This window comes from Diceros bicornis, unplaced genomic scaffold (assembly GCF_020826845.1).
Source record: "Diceros bicornis minor isolate mBicDic1 unplaced genomic scaffold, mDicBic1.mat.cur scaffold_93_ctg1, whole genome shotgun sequence".
Lineage (NCBI taxonomy): Eukaryota > Metazoa > Chordata > Mammalia > Perissodactyla > Rhinocerotidae > Diceros > Diceros bicornis.
Genome location: NW_026691823.1, coordinates 280,072 through 301,649, shown reverse-complemented (window position 1 = coordinate 301,649; position 21,578 = coordinate 280,072). Strand labels below are relative to the sequence as shown.

At 38.8% G+C, this 21,578-nt stretch overlaps 1 long non-coding RNA gene and 1 pseudogene across 1 annotated transcript; one reads left to right on the top strand and one right to left on the bottom strand.

Annotated features, from left to right (window-relative positions):
* Positions 1 to 771: 771 nt before the first annotated feature.
* Positions 772 to 10,176, bottom strand: LOC131403870 (uncharacterized). Its single transcript, XR_009219618.1, has 3 exons — positions 10,117 to 10,176; positions 3,225 to 3,272; positions 772 to 889 (listed from the first exon to the last, which is right to left on the bottom strand). It is a non-coding gene; the product is annotated as an uncharacterized LOC131403870 (long non-coding RNA).
* Positions 10,177 to 10,482: 306 nt separating this feature from the next.
* On the top strand, positions 10,483 to 19,314 carry LOC131403874 (centrosomal protein kizuna-like; annotated as a pseudogene).
* The last annotated feature ends 2,264 nt before the right edge of the window (positions 19,315 to 21,578 follow it).

The window sequence follows — 21,578 nt, the reverse complement described above, 5'->3', positions numbered from 1 at the left end:
TAATTCCTCAGTGTGAGCTACTCTGCATATTCCAAATCCCCAATGTCCTAGGAATGGGGTGTCAAATGGCCCTCTCTGGTCCAGCAGGATCCAGGCACAGGACCCTTTATGGGACAGGAGGAGGAGCCGGGTGTACACGGGGTTCTTACCTGCCAGACCTGGAGTTCTGGGGAGTGGAGCTGAGCGAGGTCACAGTGCAGGAGCTGCTGACAGGGTTTGAGGCCACCTGGGAGGAGAGCAGAGGAGGGGGGGCATCAGGGACGGTCAGGACAAGACCTGCCCCCTCATTTGTATGCTGCATCTCTGTGCCTGGACACAATCTACTCCTCAAGTCTCGTTACCAAGAGCTGATTTCTTCCCTCATCGAATCTTTTCTTCCTTCTTCTTATATTGTTAAATTATTTTAAGTTAAATTTCGCTGGGTTTTCTCTCCCATACATTTAAAATTATTCCTTACTGATTCTTAGATGGAGACTATGATTTCAGTGAGTTACAATGAGAAATGAAGGAGTTCAGGGGTGATAACTGTGGACCTGAGAAATTTAAATGATGGCATCGGGCATGGTCCATGATCTTCAGGACAGCCATATGATAAGCCACATGATAATCAGAATTTTTAAGACAAGGTACTGTTAGGTTTTATGGTTTGAGTGAGAACAAAGGGAGAGGCCTACAATTGACACACAGTTTACCAACAGCAGAGAACCCTCCCTCACCTCTTCCAGCTCCTGGTGGTTCCTGCTTCCCTGTCTTGCGGCAGCAGATCTCCAATCTCTGCCTACGTCTTTCACATGATCTTCTTCCCTCCATGTCTCTGTGTCCTCATCTCTTCTTATAAGGATGCCAGTCACTGAATTGAGGGCCCACTCGTTTAATCTTCTCAGCAATCCTGGAGGTAGATACTGTTGTTATCCTCATTTTATAGGGAGCCTCAGAGGGGTAAGTTAACTTGTCTAAGACTGTACAGCTAGGCAGAGGCAAAAATCAAACCCTGACCATTTGGCCCCAGCAGCCATACTGTTAGCCATCTTGCTGCACTGCCTTATAAGTGAGCATGGGTGAAAGGCTCTTCAAAAGTTGGGAGGAATTCCTGATCAGATAAAAACATCCTAGCTACATCATGTGAAATATTTCAATTATTTATTTAGATTCTGCATTTTTATCTAACTCTGGGAGCTAGTGAAATGGTCTCCCTTAGTGCTGTAATATTCCAGCTGAATCAGGTGAGCCATGAAAAGCAGAGTGCCCATCTCTAAACTGCTCACATTTCCAATAAAAGGAGCATCCATTTGAGTTGGCTTTTTTGGAGAGAAGAAATACCTTCAAGCTCCACTGAAGAAAACTTCAAGCAAGAAGACAGATGTGTGCCTAGTGTGCAGTGGCTTTGGCTGTGGATTTGAGCCATGTCAGGAGAGGTGGTGGAGCTGTGAGCGGAAGAAGCCCCACGGCAGGAGAGGCACCAGACGAAGACACCCCAGCGTTACACGGTGGGAAGTGTTCCATCCTGAGAGGACAGCCTGCAGGTCCCAGGATCTGAGTAGTATTCATAAGACCAAGGCAGCCACTGTAGAGCCCAGGCTTATCTCCAAGGGGTGAAGTGACCCGTGTTCTGGAGGGGACACCTGGTTAAAATAAACATCCTGGCAAGGGGAAAGGAGTCATAAGACTATCCTGAAGTGCCCATATTTAAAGAGGAAATGACTTAGGTTGGAATTGCCAGGAAGCAGATCCTGAGACAAGGATTTGAGTATAAGTAGTTTATGTAGGAGGTGGTCCCAAAAATCCCAGATAGAGGAGAGAGGAAAGTGACAGGGCCGATAAAGAGTGTGACTGAGTAGGTTACCTCTGTGAGCAGCTGGAGCTCAGTCCCCTTGGAAGACTGTAGAACATGCCTCAGAGTTATTGCACACGGGGGTGGGAAAGGGAGGCGTTTACCGTTCCCCTCCCGTCTGTCACTGACTGAGTGTTGTGCCTGGCTCCACTTCTGGCAGCTGCACAGCAGCGAGGGAAGTGCTCCGGCCAGGAGGCATGGGTGCTTGTAGGAGGACACTGTGGGCATGTACTGGGGTGGTGAGGGCCTCAGGGATATGGGCCTGGCCCTGTCATACTCGCTACAGGAAAGAACAGTAGGGGAAGGGGGTGAAGGAGTTGGGTTCTTACTTAAAGTTGTCTGTATAAGCCTCAGTTTCTTACCCTTGCTAGCCCACAGTGCTTCCTTCACCAACAGTCCCCTTGAATCACTGCTCAGTTATACACAGTGCACAAGAATCTCCCTAATGTGGGGCTCTGAGCGGTTGCCCAGGTTTCTAATACCAAGCCATTGTGCCTTCATGGGGATGGTGACCCCTCAGCTCTGCCATCCTCAAAGATGTGACTTCATTTGACCCAGAGCGACGACAAGTCGAAAGGTAGTCTCTCTGTGTTCAGCTGGACCTCTTTTATCTTAATAGCTTTTAATTCATGTGTGTTTCTATTCAGAAAACAATTAGAAATTAAACTGAATACACAAACAGTTTTTCAAGTCCTGGCCCTAAAACTAGATCTGCAGGCCTGTTTTCAGGAGAGGGTAGTAACTGCTCTTCTCTCCAGGCTCGCTAGACCATGAGCTCCCGTGGGGCAGGGCCCAGGGCCCCTTCCCCTGCTACACCTGGTGAGTGAGAATGGCCCGCTGACTTCAAAGAGGGAGAGGAGACAGCTGTTCTCTTTGAGCCAGGTGTGCATGCCTCCCATTTCACATGGAGTTAGAGGGCAAATGAAGTTTGAACTCTCCACATCCTGCTTCCTTTTAGGGGTGCCTTCCAGGTGGGTAGTGGGGAATGTGGCTCAGATTTACAGCTAACACTTACATTGGTCTTACTGTGTTTCAGGTACTAAGGTCTTTATATATGTGTGTATATAAATATTTATAAATATACACACAAACATAAACATATACACACTCTCATTGCAACAACCTTACAAAGTAAGAACTATTTTTGTACCCATTTTACAGATTAAGAAACAGAGGCCAAAGAAGTTAGGTAACTTGTTCCCAGGTCACACAACTGGTCGGTAGAAGAGCAAATCTCAGCAGACGGGTTCAGAGCCTTAATTAATAAATATATCTACTCACTTTTCAGTTACTGGAAGAAAGATTTCACTTAGGAAAATGATGAGAGGGAGCCTTTCTTTAAGGGATTTAGCTTCTCTCGTAGTCAAGAAAGAAAATAACAATAAAGTCTTACCTTTTGTGGAAATGTTTGGCTACCCAACTATCGTTCCTTTCGCCTTCTCTGTGGTGAAATTATGGGACAAGTGTGTTAGGTGTCAAGGCTCTTACAAGCGAGAAAGCTGTGTTCATACATATAGGTGCACATCTTACAGTGGAGTGATGGGGAAGAGAGGAAAAGTGAACGAGAATGGGAAAAGGAAACATAAGTCGATTTTGCATGAGGCAGATAAATTTTGTGAGTAACAGTTTCTTTTCTCCTTTTGATAGTACAAGGGATTACAGAAGCCTCCACAGGAGAACAAATATTGATTTCTTGTTCTTTAGAAGACTTTCCAAATTTTGTGTACTTATGTTTTATGAAATACTGTATTAGTAGAAAAGGACAGCCTGCTTCATATAGTCTGAAAAAAAATGTTAGTGCCTAGAACTTTTTTTGGAAAGGAATCTAGCAATAACCATCACAGTTAATAGCCATATATACTTTATCCCAGCAATCCAACTTTTGGTAATCTATGCTCTAGGAATAGAAGCTCTAGTTAATTTAATAATGTTAATATAGTGAAAAAAAAATTAAATATATGAGGAAGGAATGGACAGGTGGTTAATCCATTTTAGGAAAAAGGAGCCTGCCTGTGGATGAGATTGCTTTTTTAATTGTGGTAGAGTATGAGTTGCTTTTATCTTTACTCAGGTCTCTCAGAATTAGAAAATGGAGTTGGTGTTCTGTCTCTCTGTGGTAATTCTTTAGTGAACAGGGAACTCTAAGAGACATAGTTATATCCTGAGTCACCCTATTTGGGAATTTCCGAGCAGATACAGGGCATATTAAACTGTATTATAAAAGAATGAGCAGTTACCTTGATATTCTCAGACACTTGTTAAGCTTCTGTTCTTTACTTGAAACCAAGACTTAACTTGTATTGTTTTGATGAAGGCAGTTGCTTTGGCCTAGAGGTATTGGGGAAAATGTTGAACAAAAAATGTTCCATCATTTTTTGAAAATCACCTACTGGTACAATTTAGGAATGCTGAATTTCTCCTGAAGCTTCTGTCTGCTTTTCTACTCTTCCCATTTACCCTACAGGGACTTGGTTTTATTTATCAGGTACAAGTTCCATTTAGAGTCTATTTTAGTAGATCTGGTTTTGTACTGGTTGTATTTAGTAAGAAATTAGACATAGACTTCAGATTCATTATTAGGGATTTTTATTTATTTTTTCCAAAAAGCTATGGTTCAGTAACACAATTTGAGTTTAAATGATTCAGTTTTGAGAATTGTAGCATAAGAAATGGGCACTGGAGTGCTTGTGTCTGGGTTTGAATCCTGTGACAGAGAGCAAATTGTTCAACCTTGCTAAATCTTGTAAGAGTGGGGATAATAATAATGGTTGTTTTGAAGATTAAAAAAGGTAATAGATATCTGCTTGACATCTGGTAAGTGCTTGACAAATGTTCACTGATCTTGTCACCACCACTCTTACCACTGTCACCATCATCACCATCTTTGTTCTCCACTAGGTTAGCCATACTTTGGTCCTGGCTTCTTGCCGCTGATCTAGGATAGTGGAGAGGCCAGCTCTGGGGATAGAGAGGCTAGCTATGAATTAAAGAAATGGGAGGTAAAGCCCCATGGTGGTAACAACTTGTAATATATTGATTTTATAGTGATTTATCCTACAAAATAACTTAGAATACATCCTTTGAAGCCTCAATTTAATGGCTCCATTTTAAAATTTAGATAGTTCCAATGACTATTGGATTTAATGGCCAGAGACATCTCTTTGTGGCCTCAGTTGAGAAAATTTGGTTGTGTCTATAATCTATCACAGTGGCAAAAAGGAAAGAACAGTTACAAATCACATTGGTGTGGTGTCTTAGTTGGCTCAGGCTGCCATAACAAAATACTACAAACTGGGTGGCTTAAACAACAGAAATGTATTTTCTCCCTCTTCTGGAGGCTGGAAGTCCAAGAGCATGGTGCCAGCAGGGTTGGTTTCTGGTGAGGCCTCTCTCCTTGTGTTGCATGTGGCCACCCTCCTCTGTGTCCTCATATGGCCTCTCCTCTGTGCCTGTGCGTGGAGAGAGAGCGATCTCTGCTGTCTCTTCCTCTTCTAAGGACACCAGTCCTATCAGATTAGGGCTCCACCCTTATGACCTCATTTAACCTTAATGACCTCCCTAAAGGCCCTGTCACATTGGGGATTGGAGCTTCACCATAAGAATTTGGGGCCAGCACAATTCAGTTTATAACACATGGTAAAGTAAAATAATTCCTTCAGGATTGTTATATGTGTTTTTATTAAGGGATATTTTTGAAATCTTCTTAATGTAATTTAAGGACTTGTTTATGTGGAAACTAAAAAGTGATAATTATACTGTGTGAAAAGCTGAAAATTTAGTCTGACAGCTCTGTTTCCATTCTACATTCACCTTGATGCTTCCCAATTCCCTTGTCTGGGGAAAAAATATATTAAGAAAAAATTAAAATTTCCTCAGCATATTGTAAAACGAAGTATAACAAATATTTTTTCAAAGTACAGTAGTGGTCAAGATCCTCTTGCTTTGAAAATTCCGGTTAGTAATTATTAACCGAGACATCATTACAATAATTCTAAACTTGCTGATATCTCCTTATATATGTCCCCTCTTTTCCTCCAGCAAAGAGGAATGCCTGATTGAAGAAGTTACCTTCTGTTCCTTAATAAGTATTTTCAGTTGTCTTTGTTTGCTTTGCTATCACTTTCCCCAACTCTCAATATTTTTTAAGAAATTGCAGATGGGTAACTGTGACAGGAAAAGGAAGAACTGAACTAAAATCTTTGATTATAGATTTACCTCAAGCACTCAACTACAGAAAGTAATAGGAAGGCGTAAAAAAGTTGATCATTATGTCAGATCCTTAAATTCTGATACACGGTCCTTCTTTCGGCAATAACATCTGTCTCTCAAAAACCTGTCAATTCCTACTATTATTCTAGTGTCAACAATAATGTGAAACGCGACGTTCTCTCTTCAGCTTCCCTGGTTCAGAAACTGCTTTGAGAAGACACATAATTATGTTCAGAATTTTAAGATTCAAGACCACCCTATTTCCTGTTGCTAAGCACACAAACTGACCGACTATTTTAAAAAAGAAAAGAGACGCCTGTCTTTGTGCCTGTTCTCGGCAAGTGGGAAATCTGCCAACCTGCAAAAGCCCAGCTTGTATTTTGCTAGAGCCAATACTTTACTTTGCAAATGTTGAGCCCGTTCAAATGTAGCATTACCTTATGGTGAGCAGGAGTTAATTTTTGCAGATTTCTTGTACATTTTTTGTTATAAAAGTTTAAAGTATTGCTGGTGGGAATGTAAAATGGTACAGCCACTTTGGAAAACAGTTTGGCAGTTTCTCAGAATGTTCAACATAGTTACCATATGACCCAGCAACTCCACACCTAGGTATATACTCAAGAGAGGTAAAAACATATGCACACAAAATCTTATGTGCAAATTTCAAAGCAGCAGTATTCATAACAGCCAAAAAGTGGAAACAACTCAAATGTCCATCATCTGATAAATGGATGAACAAAATGTGGTATATCCATGCAATGGAATATTATTTGGCCGTTAAACGGAAGTACTTATAACTGCTACAGCATGGATAAACCTTGAAAACGTTATGCTGAGTGAAAAAAGCCAGTCAGGGGCTGGCCCAGTGGTGTAGCGCTTAAGTACACGCGCTCTGCTTTGGCGGCGCCGGGTTCGCAGGTTTGGATCCCAGGCACAGACCTATGCACTGCTCATCAAGCCATGCTATGGTGGCATCCCATATACAAAACAGAGGAAGATGGGGACAGATGTTAACTCAGGGCTAATCTTCCTCAGCAAAAAGAGGAAGATTGGCAACAGATGTTAGCTCAGGGCCGATCTTCCTCACCAAAAAAAAGAAAAAGAAAAAAGCCACTCAAAAAAGACCACCTATTACACCTATTGTATAATTTTATTGATAAGAAATGTCCAGAAGAGGCAAATCTTTAGAGACAGAAGGTAAGTGGTTGCTAGGGCTGGAGGTTGGGGAGGATGGGGAGTGATTGCTAAAGGGTATGGAGTTTCTTTCTGGAATGATGAAAATGTTCTAAAATTGATTGTGGTGATAGTGGCACAGCTTTGTGAATAAACTAAAAAACTGCTAAACTATATAGTTTAAAAAGATGAATTGTATGATCTGTGAATTATGTCTCAATAAAACTGTTTTTAACAGTTTAAATTAAGTTAAATTTGTTAAATTGGAAAAAAAAAAGCCAAGAAGACAATGTTCATTTTCCTGGCATAATCCTGTACAAACAGATTTTGGGTAATTTCTTTTTCCTGTGTTTAGATTGATCTTTACATAGGTATAAGCATACTGAATATATAATTTTTTTTTTCATTTACCATATTTAAGCATTTCCCTTGATGTGACATAGTCTTCATTTGCCTCATTTTTATGACTTCCTAGTCTTGCCTGTTTTGTTGTCATATAGGTCGCTTCCAACTTTTCATGATTATAAATAATGCTGCAAATGAACTTGTTTGTCCACGTAGCTTTTTTTTTCTGTTAGGTTTATTTCCTTACAATGTTTCCATGTAGAATTATAGAATCAAAGGCAACAAGGATATTTAGGACCCTTAATGTCTGACTCTTTTCCAAGAGGATTCTGCCTGTTTATTCTGCTACCAAGAATGCAAGAGCTTCTGTTTTACCTATCATTCATCAATACTGGGGGTTATAATTTTTTAAGTGAACTTTTCATTCCAGAATAATTTTAGGTTTGCAGAAAAGCTGCAAAGATAATATCAAGATTTCCCTTGAATCCCTTACTCAGTGTCCGCCATTGTTAACCTCTTACATTATAGTGCCACACTTGTCAAATCTAAGAAACCAACATAGGTACATCACTATTGACTAAACTCCAGACTTTATTCAGATTTCACCAGTTTTTCTATTAATGCCTCTTTGCTGTTCCAGGACCCAGTCCAGGATTGAGTGTTATAATTTTAATTTTAAAAAATTTAATGTAATGGGTATAAAATGATATTACATTATTGTCAGTCTTGTTTTTTGTTTTTTTAAGCCAAGTTTTTAAGGGAATATTTCTAACTATTTTGTTTGATAGGAGAAAGATTGGAAGTTAATTTCCCTCCCAATAAACTTAGTTTATCAGAGCTGGCCCGGTGGCACAAGCGGTTAAGTGCGCGCGCTCCGCTGCAGTGGCCCGGGGTTCGCTGGTTCGGACCCCGGGCGCGCACCGACGCACAGCTTCTCAAGCCGTGCTGTGGCAGCGTCCCATATAAAGTGGAGGAGGATGGGCATGGACGTTAGCCCAGGGCCAGTCTTCCTCAGCAAAAAGAGGAGGATTGGCAGACGTTAACTCAGGGCCCATCTTCCTCACAAAAGAAAAAAAAAAACTTACTTTATGAAAGTATTATTCCTGTCACTTAAAAACTAGAAACACACTTCTGTGGTCTTCCTGCCGAAAATGCATTACCGGAATGTAACGATGAGGAAACATCAGTCAAACACATATTGAGAGACAGTCTACAAAGTAGCCAGCCTATATTCTTAAAAAGATGTCAAGGTCAAGAATGACAAAGACAGACTGAGGAGCTGTTCCAGATTAAAAGAAATTTAAGAGACATGACCCTAGATTGGATCCTGAACCTGGAAAAAAGTTGGCTACAAAGGAGATTATTGGGCCAATTGACAAAATCTGAATGTGGACTGTGGAATGAAAAATAAGATTGTATCAATGTAAAATTTCCTGATTTTAATCATTGAACTCTGCTCATGAAAGAGAATGTCCCTGTGGACATTTGGAAATACATACTGAACTGTTTAGGGGGAGAGAAGGAAGATGTCTGTAACTTACCTTCAAATGGTTCAGGAAAAAATAGTATGCATATATATAAACATACTCACATGCATGTATGTAGAGGGAGAGAGAATGATAAAACAAATGGGGCAAAACATAAACAATTGTTAAATCCAGCTAAAGAGTATTAGGGAAGTTTCTTGTATGATTCTTGCAACTTTTCTGTAAGTTTGAAGTTATATCAAAATAAAAAGTTACCCCTCTCCCCCTCCAAAAAAGTAGAACTTTTTTCCCTATTGAGTCTCCTAAATAATTTTCTATTTATTCCTATTGGGTCTCAGCAGATCCTCAAATACAAGTTGCCTCTTTTGATCCTTATGGGGGAATAATGCACCAGACTGATTTTTATGCATAATTAAGGGTAATCTTTTTATAACTCCTGATTTATTACATGCCACTAAAATATAATGTTCTCATTAATTAGTGTATTACTAGAGTTTGTTGAGGACCCAGAGTTCCATATTCTAAAAAGTCTGGAATTCTTGGCAAAATGGCACTTAATAACTACTTGGTATCACAGAGAATTGTAACTTCTCCTGTTTTTAGGAAGTACCCACTGTTAACCGTGCTTTTTTGAATTGGTCATTGTTTTCAGTTCCTGTGGTTACGGAAGCGTTTACTGTAAGTTAAATCATGGTTTTGTGCTACTTTTGTTGATCGCACCGGTTACCGTTTAGACTGTTGTTGTTTCTCTCCAGTTCTTGGCTCTCTGCATTCTTTGTCCAGTGGAAATGGGCCTGGAGTCTTCTGCCTCTCTTAGTGGGTCAGAGGAGTTTGAGAACTACTGGTTGCAAGGAGTAACTCAAGGCACTTCCTTTGGCCCTCCCAGGTGGCTTTCTCATCTCTGAGACAGGCCTACACCTTTGCTTTATGTCTTGGCCTTTAACAGACCAACAAAGACGGAGGGACTGCTGTGTACTCCCTGAGCTGGGTTAGTAATTTCTCTGGTATTGGTTCATCAACACTCCCTAAATGGGTCTTGAAAGTGAAATATCCAAGGCCTTCCAAACTCACAAGTCTGGTCACTGATTTGCCTCAGGTCTTCACTAAATGACCGCTATTGTGTACCTACTCTGAGTCCTCACATGCAGCTAGCTGAAGCTCAAGCACAGTAGCACATCACTTGGAGCCATCTTTATAAATAACTTATTTTGAGAATAGGAAAAATGAAAGTAGTTGTTACATTAGGGTACTGGTAATAGGTGATTTTTGCCTGTTTTAAAATTTGTCTTTGTTATTATATCAGCTTTTCAATTACAAAAGGAATAGAAGACACATTGTATCACAAATACTGTTCATATTGATAAATCAGAATGTTGATTAATATAATTTTGCTAATTAAACCATATGGTATAATGGAAAACGCTTAGTAATGACGTAATGGCCTCTTTGGATGGTGAAATTGCAATATCCTATAAGGCAATCTTGACCCAACAATTTTATTTCTAGGAAGCTGTCCCACTAATATTCTCACGTTTGCAGATAGACATACACTCAAGGATATTGTTGCAGCATGGTTTGCAGTGGTAGATGGTGGGAAACAAACCAAGGTCCATCAAAATGAGACTGGTTAAATAAATTATGGTGCATCTATAGAACAGGATAATATGCAGCTGTTAAAATTGCAATATAGTCTCTTTGCCAGTCCAACAAGTAAGAAACTTAGAAGTCACCACTCCATCCTAACAAGTAAAAACACAAACAAACCAAAAAATCAGCAACTCTTCTTCAGTCTGTCAGAGAAGTGAGATCATAGGGCAGTCCACTACTCCTAAAATTGGAGGGACTGCCAGGTGCATAGAGAAATCACAACTTACCAGAACAGAGCTGAAACCTCTACAATAACCAGTGCTGAGGGAGAGAAACCTCAACTGTAACTGACAAATTGCTGGAGGCTCAGTGTAAATAGGTTCAAGAGATTAAAAACTCCAGGGGGACTAGTCATAGGGAGACTCCCCTCTTTTGTGAGTTTACAGGTCCTCACAGTGAACATCGGAGAAAAATTCCCTCATAATTCAGGTAGAGGAATGGGGAAAAGGAACCATTTTTGAAATGCACTAGAGCATTCTGTTCTTAGCAGTATCTGCCCTCAGGAGAAGCTATTTAACCAGAACCTAACTGATCTAGGGGAAGGGAAATACCCAACTCCAGAAGGCCCTAGGCTTCTATGTGGAGAAAAGGAAATAACCAATTCCAGCCCCTTCTAGCCTTGAACCTAAAATTGCTCTAAAAAGATGATGTCTTAAAAATCAATTGACTTAGATGCATGGATTTATTTCTGGACTCTCAGTTCTGTTTCATTCATCTGTATGTCTGTCCTTATACCAGTACAGACTAGAATTACTCTAGTTTTGTAGTAAGTTTTGAAATTGGGAAGTGTGAGTCCTCCAACTTTGCACTTCTTTGGAAGATTTTTTTGGCTATTCTAGGTCCCTTGTATTTCCACATGAATTTTAGTATCAGCTTGTCAATTTCTGCAAAAATGCCAGCTGGGATTTTGATAGAGATTGCTTTGAATCTGTAGATCAGTTTAGGAGTATTGTTGTCTTATCAATATTAAGTCTTACATTGCTTGTACACAGAATGTGTTTCCATTTGTTTAGGTCTTCTTTAATTTTTTTCTTCAATGTTTTATAGTTTTCAGTGTATTTGTCTTGCACTTCTTTGTTAAATTTATTCTGTTGTATTTTATTCTTTTTGATGCTATTGTAAATGAAATTGTTTTCTGATGTCAATTTCAGATTGTTTATTGCTAATGTATAGAAGTACATTATTTCTATTTATATATTGATCTTGTATCCTACAACCTTGCAGAACTTGTTTATTAGCTCTGTTTGTTCCTTGTGGAGTCCTTTATATAAGATCACGTTATCTTCAAATAGAGATAGATTTACAGTGATGCGTCACGTAACGATGGGGATATGTTTTGAGGAATGCATTGTTAGGCAATTTCAGTGTTGTGCGAACATCATAGAGTGTACTTACACAAATCTAGGTGGTATAGCCTACTACACACCTAGGCTATATGGTACTAGTCTTTTGGAACTACCGTCATATGTGCAGTCCGTCATTGACTGAAACATCATTATTCAGCACGTGACTACTTTTTCTTTTGCAGTTTAGATGCCTTTCGTTTCTTTTTCTTGTCATACTTCCTGGCTAGAATCTGCAGTACAGTGTTAAATAGAAGTGATGAGAGCAGACATTCTTGTGTTAATCTGAATCATAGGGAGAGAGCTTTCAATCTTTCACCGTTGACTATGATGTTAGCTGTGGGTTTTTCTTAGATGCATTTTATCAAGTTGAGGGAGTTCCCTTCTATTCCTAGTTTGTTGAGTGTTTTTTGCTTATCATGAACATGTTGGATTTTGTCAAATGCTTTTTCTGTGTCTATGGAGATAATTATTCAGAGGGATTGTCTTTTATTCTATTAATATGGTATATTACATTACTTGATTGTCATATGTTGAACCGACTTTGCATTGCTAGGATAAATCCTCCTTGATCATGGTGTATAATCCCTTTTATATGTTGCTGAATTTGGTTTGCTAGTATTTTATTGAAAATTTTTACATCTATATTCATAAGAAATATTGGTCTGTAATTTTCTTGTGACATCTTTGTCTAGTTTCAGTGTTAGGGACTGGCCTCATAGAATGAGTTGAGAAGTATTTCTTCCTCACCTGTTTTTGGAAGAGTTGATGAAGGATTAGTGTTAATTATTCTTTAAATGTCTGGTAGAATTCACCAGTGAAGCCTTTGGTCCTGGACTTTTCTTTAGGGGAAGTTTTTTGATTACTAATTCAATTGCTTAACTTGTTATAAGCCTATTTAGATTTTCTCTTTCTTCTTGAGTAGATTTTGTTAGTGTGTGTCCATCTAAGAGTTTGTCCAGTTCATCTAGGTTATCTAATTTGTTGGCATACAATTATTTTTAGTATGCCTTTATAATCTTTTTTATATCTGTAAGGTAGGTAACATAGTACCCATTTTCATTTCTGATTTACTTAGTAATTTAAATCTTCTCTCTATTTATTTATTTATTTATTTATTTATTTATTTGGTCAGTCTAGCTAAAGGTATCTCAATTTGTTGATCTTTTCAAAGAATCAACTTTTGGTTTTGTTGATTTTCTGTACTGCTTTTCTCTTCTCTAATTCATTTATTTCTGCCCTAATCTTTATAATTTTCTTCCTTCTGCTTGCTTTGGATTTAATTTGCTCTTCTTTTTCTAATTTCTTAACATGGAAGTTTAGGTTACTGATTTGAGTTCTTTCTTCTTTTTTGATATAGACACATACAGCTATGAATTTCCCTAGTCTAAGCACTGCTTCTGATAGGTTTTGGTATGTTGTGTTTTCCTTTTCATTCATCTCAAACTATCTTCTAATTTCCCTTGTGATTTTTTCTTTGACCCATTAATTATTTGAGTGTGTTTTTAAATTCCCACATATTTTTGAATTTGCCAAATTTCCTTCCTTTATTGATTTCTAATTTCATTCTATTGTCAGCAGAGTTCATACTTTCAATCCCTTTAAATTTATTGAGACTTCATTTATGGCCTAACATATAAAATGTTCCATGTGCAGTTGAGAAGAATATGTATTCTGCTGTTGGGTGGGTTGAGTCTTCTGTATATGTCTATTGGGTCTCATTGGTTTATAGTTGTTCAAGACCTCTGTTTCCTTATTGATCTTCTATCCAGTTGTTCTATCCATTATTGAATGTGGGGTATTGAAGTCTCCAACTACTATTGTTGAATTGTCTATTTCTCCTTTTAATTCTCTCAGTTTTCGCTGCAGGTATTTTAGGGCTTTGTTGTTAAGATATGTGTAGATATATAGATATAGGTATAGATATCTGTTTCTCATTGTTATAAATTTGTCATAAACTGATCCTTTTATCATTATAAAATGTCCTTTGTCTCAAGTAACAATTTTGTGTCTTAAAGTCTATTTTGTCTGATATTAATATAGCCGCTCTAGCTTTCTTTTGGTTACTGTTTGCATAGTGTATTTTTTCCATGAGGCTTTGTTCATATACCCTTTTCTGTCTCTTTGCTTGGAACCTCTTTGTGTCTTTGAATCTAAAATGAGTCTCTTTAGACAGCATATAGTTGGATCATGTTTTTTATCCATTCTACCAGTCTCTTACCTTAATGGTAGTATTTATTCCATTTAAACTTAATGTCATTATCGAAAAAGTAGGATTTGCATTTGCCATTTTGCTCTTTGTTTTCTATATATCTTTTTTTGTTCCTTTAATCCTCCATGCTGCCTTCTTTTGCACTAAATATATATTTTCTAGTATACCATTTTAAATCTCTGTCATTTATTTTGCTGTGGGTACCCTACTGTCATAATTAATATCTTAGCTTATAATAATCTAGTTTGGATTAATACCAATTTAATTTAAATAGCATACAAAAACTTTGCTCCTATATAGCTCCATTCTTTTCCCACTCCCTTGTGATGTTATTGTAATACAAACTATATCTTTATATCTTATATGCTACTCATCAACATAGATTTATAATTACTGCTTGATGCACTTGTCTTTTAAATTATATAGGAGAAGAAGAAGTTACAAACAAACAAAAAATATATTTATGCTTTGTTTTATATTTCCCAATGTAGTTACCCTTACTAGTGCTATTTATTTCTTACTATGAATGTGAGTTACTGTGTAGTGTCCTTTCATTTCAGCCTGAGGGATTCCCTGTAGTATTTCTTGTAAGGCGGGTATGGTAATGACAAATTTTCTCTGTTTTTGTTTAGCAAGGGATACCTCAATTTCTCCTTCATTTTTGAAGGAAAGTTTTGGTAGATATAGAATTCTTGATTGACAGTCTTTTTCTTTCAGCACTTTGAGTATGTTATCCTACTGCCTGCTGGCTTCCATGGTTTCTGATGAGACATCAACTGCTAATCTTATTGAGGATCCCTTATATATGAGGAGTCACTCCTCTGTTTTCACTTTCAAGATTCTCTCTTTTTCTTTGGCTTTCAATAGTTTGATTATGATGTATCTAGGTAAGGATCTCTGAGTTTATCATACTTGGACTTTGTTGAGTTTCTTTAAAGTGTAGATTAATGTTTTTCGTCAAATTTGGGAAGTTTTTGCCATTATTTCTTCAGAATTTCTTTCTGCACCTTTTTCTTTCTCTTCTCCTTCTGGGACTTTCATTGTGCCTATGCTGGTATGCTTGATGGTGTCCCACAGATCTCTCTCTGTTCATTTTCCTTCATTCTTTTTTCTTTCTTTTCCTCAGTCTGATAATCTCAATTGAGTTATATTCAAGTTTGTTGATACTTTCTTCTGCCTATTTATATCTGCTGCTGAACCCTTCTAGTGAATTTTTTATTCTGGTGATTGTACTTTTCAACTGCAGAATTTCTATTTGGTTCTTTTTTTTTTTTTTTTTAATAATTTCTATCTCTTTATTGATAATCTCTTTTTGGACATTGTTCTCATACTTTCCTTTATTTTTTTAGACATGATTTCCCTTAGTTCTTTGAACGTATTTAAAATAGCTAATTTAAAGCCTTTTTCTAGTAAGTCCAACATCTGGGCTTCCTCAGGGATAGTTTCTTTTGACTGCTTTTTTTTTTTTTCCTGTGTATGGGCTTTATTGTCTTGTTTTTTTTCATGTCTCATAATTTTTTGTTACAATTTGGACATTTGAAAATAATAAAATATGACAACTCTGAACATCTGATTCTCTTCCTCTCAGAGTTTGTTGTTGCTGTTTGTTTACTGACTTTCTGGACTAATTATGTAAAGTATTTTTTTGTCATGTGTGGTCACTGAAGGTTCTATTCACTTATTAGTGATCAGCTAATGATTAGACAGAGTTTTTTGAAATGCCTAAAACCAGTAAGTTTCACAGTCTTTGCCAAGGGGCTTTGAGTGTGTCTTCGGGCACACCTTCAGCCCTCATCCAGGCAGTTTACAATTCCACCTTGACCTTTGCTAAGTGCTTGCACAGAGCCTCAGGGTGAGCCTGAGGTGAGAGCTTAGGCCCTTCTCAGGACTTTTCCTGAGCATGCCCAAGGCCTGAGCGTGCAGGTGGCCATCTGGATTTCCAGGAGTGTGTTGGAGCTTTTCAAAGCCCCCTATGGACATCTTGTTAACCAGCTTTTCCTTTTAAGGTTTTTGGTTAGCCTGTTGTTTGCCCAACTGTTATCTACTGCCCAACTTTTATATACAGCCTTGATGTTAAACAATTGTCTCTGATTTTTTTTTTTTTTTTTGTGAGGGAGATCAGCCCTGAGCTAACATCTGATGCCAATCCTCCTCTTTTTTCTGAGGAAGACTGGCCCTGAGCTAACATCCGTGCTCATCTTCCTCCACTTTATATGGGACGCCGCCACAGCATGGCTCGACAAACAGTGCGTCAGTGCATGCTGGGGATCCGAACCGGCGAACCCTGGGCTGCCACAGCAGAGTGCGTGCACTTAACTGCCTGCGCCACTGGGCCGGCCCCTGTCTCTGATTATTTTTGACAAATATCCCCAAGGAGAAGGCTTTTTGCACTGTGTGAGCTCCAAGTCAAGTCAAATAAAGACAGTCTTGTGAGTGTAGCCTTCCAGGAAACCACCAGATAAGTCACGTAATGACAGTTCTCTGAGCATGGGGCGTTGAAGGAATTCCATCTCTTTTCCACTCCTTCCAGTAGCTGTTAGACTGCTGGGTTACAGGCTGTGGATTTTCAAAGTTACCGCAGACCTGAAGAGTGGGAAATGAGAATAGGACAAGTTAAAGCACCATAAAGTGTACTGTTCCTACCAAGATTCAGTTGTTTTTCTTGAGTAAATGCTCCCCTGATTGCTGCAAGCCTGTGGTTAATCTCCGGAATTCTAAGTTATTTTCCAGTGTCGAAGATGTTTTCCGGTGTCACTGTTTCTTTTATGAAACATAGAATTTTGAGAGGTTCTTATTCTACCATTTTCTCTGACATCTCTGTTCATTTGTTTTTAACATCAAAGTTGTTTCTTTTATTTTTTGGAATAGAAGAGATGGTATATTTGAAGAGAAGCAACACCTGATTCTGTTTCAGCTGTGTTTATGGCATTTTCTGTCTGAACATTTGGGCCTCAGTTTTTCCATATGCAGAAAAGGGGTGCAAATACGTCTCCCCATCTATTCTGTAGGGCTCTGTGAACTAAATGCTACTGTATATGTGGAGATGCTTTGGTCTCTTTGGAAGAAAAGCACTTAAATTCCTCAAGGCTTCAGGGTTGTTACTTCCAGTTCTGCTTCCCACTGCGTGTCCTTGATCAAGCCACTGAACCAATTGCTTCTGTTTCTTTTTCCACCTCTCCCCTCCCCTCTCTCTTTTCAAGGAAGAGACAATGTTCATTCTCCTGATAGACATGCCAGTAAATTTAAATTGCTTTAAATGTATTTAAAATTATTTGAAGATGTTCAGGAAAAACTGTTGTTGTTATTTGAGGTTGACTAGAAATTATGGCTGTTTGCACATATGCAGAATATTATAATGCAATCTTGAATGTGATTATTGGAGGGTTTTTTATATTACACATAATACCAGAAATAGAGTTTTGAAACCTCTGGTAGTCCTTTGTATGCATCTCTCTCTCTCCCTCTCCCTTTTTTTTTTTGCCATCAGGTACCTTCCTAGCTCCATCAAATCTGAGCATCTCTGAGGAAAGTGGCTAGAACTCACAGCTTTTTTTTTTGGCTTGTGCTAAAATATACATAACATAAAATTTACCATTTTAACCACATTTAAGTGTACAATTCAGTCGCGTTAAGTACATTCACATAGTTGTGCAATGTATGCATTTCTTTTTGAAAAATATAGATTCCATAGTTCCTTGACAATATTTGCTTTGTGAACCAACACTGTTTTTAAAATTAAAGAGTATGGACTATACCAGTTTTTTGCTCATTCATTTTGTAGGAAGCCATGAGTTTTATAAACATGGTAGCTGTTGATTTCAATGGTCATGCTTCCTTTACCTCATTTCATTTCTGAAAACAACCTAAACAACCTAATTGTTCATACACAATACATTTAACTCACGTCTCTTTTGGTGCTGCAGGTTGCAATGCAGGCAGGGATTAACTTGGGGACAGCTGTGTCAAGAGGATTGTATCAACCAGCAACAATCTTTATGGGCCGCCAAATGTCAGCCATCCCAAGCGCTGGAGATGTTAGTACAGAGCAGAAATCTCCCCAACCCACGAAGAACTTCAGAACAATTCCTGACCCACGTTCACAGCGACAGACAGCCAGAGCAGTGATGTGACAGACAGCTATGTAGTCTGCACTAATAGTGGCACACAGTGCTTAAATAAGTCTGACAAAATAGATGGAAGGACATCTCTTCAGATTGGTGAGAAAACGCCAGTGACAGCCAGCCCATTGTCTGAGGAGGAACAGACTCATTGCTTGGAGATAGGAAGCAACTCACGTCACGGCAAGAGTAATTTATCTGAAAGCAAAAAGTCTGCTGAACTCCATTCCCTGTTACGGGGAAGATTACGTCCAGGGAGCAGAACCACTGATTTAAAGTGTGACAGTTCCAGCAGATCAGGGGCATCAGAGGGAGAAATACTGACACGGGAACATATTGAAGTCAAGGAAGACAGTGCCAGACTACCAGTCGCTCCGATATCAGTCTCAGAATACTGTGCATCTGAAAGTAAGTGTTCTCAAGAGAAGCATTCTGCTCAGGAAGGTTTCTCAGGTGGGGTGAGAGGCTGATTTTTGTTGGTATTTAGTTTTTCTGGGTGGTAGTGGTCTTATGTAAGAACAAAGTGTACTCTCTAATTTTATCTTTTGTCAAAAAACAAAGTACAGTGGTGACTTTGCCAACAAATTCCATTCTAATGAATTCTTAAATATGTATGTGGAAATATTCTTACAAGCGAATTCTCTGATTTTTAAACTCATTGTTATATTTTTAATATATTTAATAAAATATTTTTAATGAGTTTTTAAATACTGTAATTAATCATGGATTGTTTCTACATGTTTTAACTGATGAATAATCCCACTCCGTGAGGTGGAACGTCTTACCTCGCTTCTCCCTGCACTTAGTGATCAGTAGTCTCTTCATATCCCCTCTTCCAGATCATCCTCCTCACGGGGACCCCGAGGCACAGAAGCCCTTCAGGAAAATGCAGCAACAGCAGGAAGAGGAAAGTCTGAGCAGCAGCAGTGACCTCACAGTTGCCGTAAGTGAAGATGGTCTGATTTTAGAGAGTCCAGAACCACAGCCAGATCCGAGTGACAAGATGGAGGGAGAAGATGGAATAGAGGCCTTAAAATTAATCCACTCTGAGCAAGAAAGAGGTGCCCTATCCACCGAAAAACATAATTGTATTTTGCAAACTCTAAGCTCTCCTGATTCAAAAAAAGAATCCTCCACTAACTCACCAACAAGAGAGTAAGCCATTGAATTTTTTTTTACTATTCTGTTTTTAATTATAGACATTTTTAGAGATCATTCCACTGGGAATGTATTGTCGAACACTCAGTCATGAATGTATAAGTTCCTTACTCATAAATAATCTCTTAGCAAAGGTCTAATTTGCTTTCTTTTCTTTTTTTATAAAATAGCTTTAAAAGTCTGAATATCATTGAAATCATGGTGATTTGCAGTTTATAATTATATCCAAACAATCCCTGGTTAATTCATAAGTCATTCCCCCCACCCCTACCCTCCAGCCTTTTAAGAAAACAAATCATTTTGAAGTTGTGGTAACACAGAAGGTGACAAACGGTTAAACTTACTAGGAATTCAGCTTTAGAGGCTAGGAACTTTGTATCTAATTAATTTGCTTAATCCTAATATCCCTTGCCCTGGTGTCATTTTTGTCATACGATTAAATATGAGTTAATAAGTTCTTCTAAGTGTATATCTAAGCCAGCTTTCCTTTTCTGAATGTAAATATGAGGACACTGGAATCTTTAATGTTAAATAGGAACAACATCAGTGTTATACATTTTGAGCACTTATTATAATATCCAACTCATGAAAGCTCATGTATAATTTTTTATTATTGATTGGAGGTACTAGGTGGAATTGTGTAGAAAACATGGAAACTGTTGAAAACCAATTCTGCAATGAAAAATAACTCTAATAGCATCAAATCTCTTTTAGGAGTGGAAGGAACCTACGTAACAAACTAAGGTAGATCTCGCCTTTTAAAAATGAGGAAATCAAGGCTAGGGGCATAGGAATGACACGGAGGCCGTTGGGGCAGACCTTCCATACAGCCTGCCTCCCCAACCCACATGGCACCACTAGAATTTTCTGTTACACTGTGATGCCATCACTCTTTCTTTCCAACAGTCCCAGCAACAGTGAAAAGCCAAGTGGGCATCCTTGTATATGAGGGGATATGTTCTCTTTTAGAGCAGCGTTGCACCTTTAATGTATTGCCTCTTACCATTCATTATCTACTTATGGTGAAAATTTTAATTTATAGTCTGATTGACTTTAAAGTGATGTTCAAGAAATATTTATTAATAGCACATCCAAGTACAAAGTACTTGTACTGTGGATGGAAGAACCAACATGGTTCCTGTCATTGGGAAATTTGATTTATTAGAGTGGCAAGCCAAATGGATTTTTTTGTGTGTGTGTGAGGAAGATCGGCCCTGAGGTAACATCTGCCAATCCTCCTCTTTTTGCTGAGGAAGACTGGCCCTGGGCTAACATCCATGGCCATCTTCCTCCACTTTATATGGGACGCCGCCACAGCATGGCTTGACAAGTGGTGCGTCAGTGCGCGCCTGGGATCCAAACCAGGGAACCCCGGGCCGCTGCAGCGGAGCGCATGCACTTAACCGCTTGCGCCACCGGGCTGGCCCCACAATGGATTTTTCTAGTAAGAATACTTCTCTCATCAAAAAGGTACAGGTATTATATACTACATCATCAGAAACTTTATCACTAGAGATAGAATGTATCTGTTTTGGGTTTCGTATTTGCAGGCTTCTTTTTATAGCAATTCATTGGACCAGTAAGTAGTTTGGTGGATTAACTGGGGGACTAGTGTACTTACCCAGGACTCAGGCTTTTTCTGAGATGAAAAAAGTTGGGTATGTGTATAGAATTAAGAATGTTCTATCTCTCCTTCTCCTATATGACTGACTTTTTCCTATGATCTTAAAGCCAAGTTCCTTAGAATTTTGGGATATAGTTTTCCAAAATTTGTTAGAAAATATGGGCATTTGGGGAATTTTTGTATAGTTTGTCCTAATGGAATGGTCCCAGGATGAAAGGTCAGTCAGCAATGGTTGTTTTCTGTCTGTTACCAAATTTGAGCCCATTGATTTTGTGTGGTAAAAGTACTACCCAGGGGCCGGCCCTGTGGCTTAGCGGTTAAGTGCGCGCGCTCCGCTGCTGGCGGCCTAGGTTCGGATCCCAGGCGCACACTGACGCACCGCTTCTCAGGCCGTGCTGAGGCCGTGTCCCACCTACAGCAACTAGAAGGAT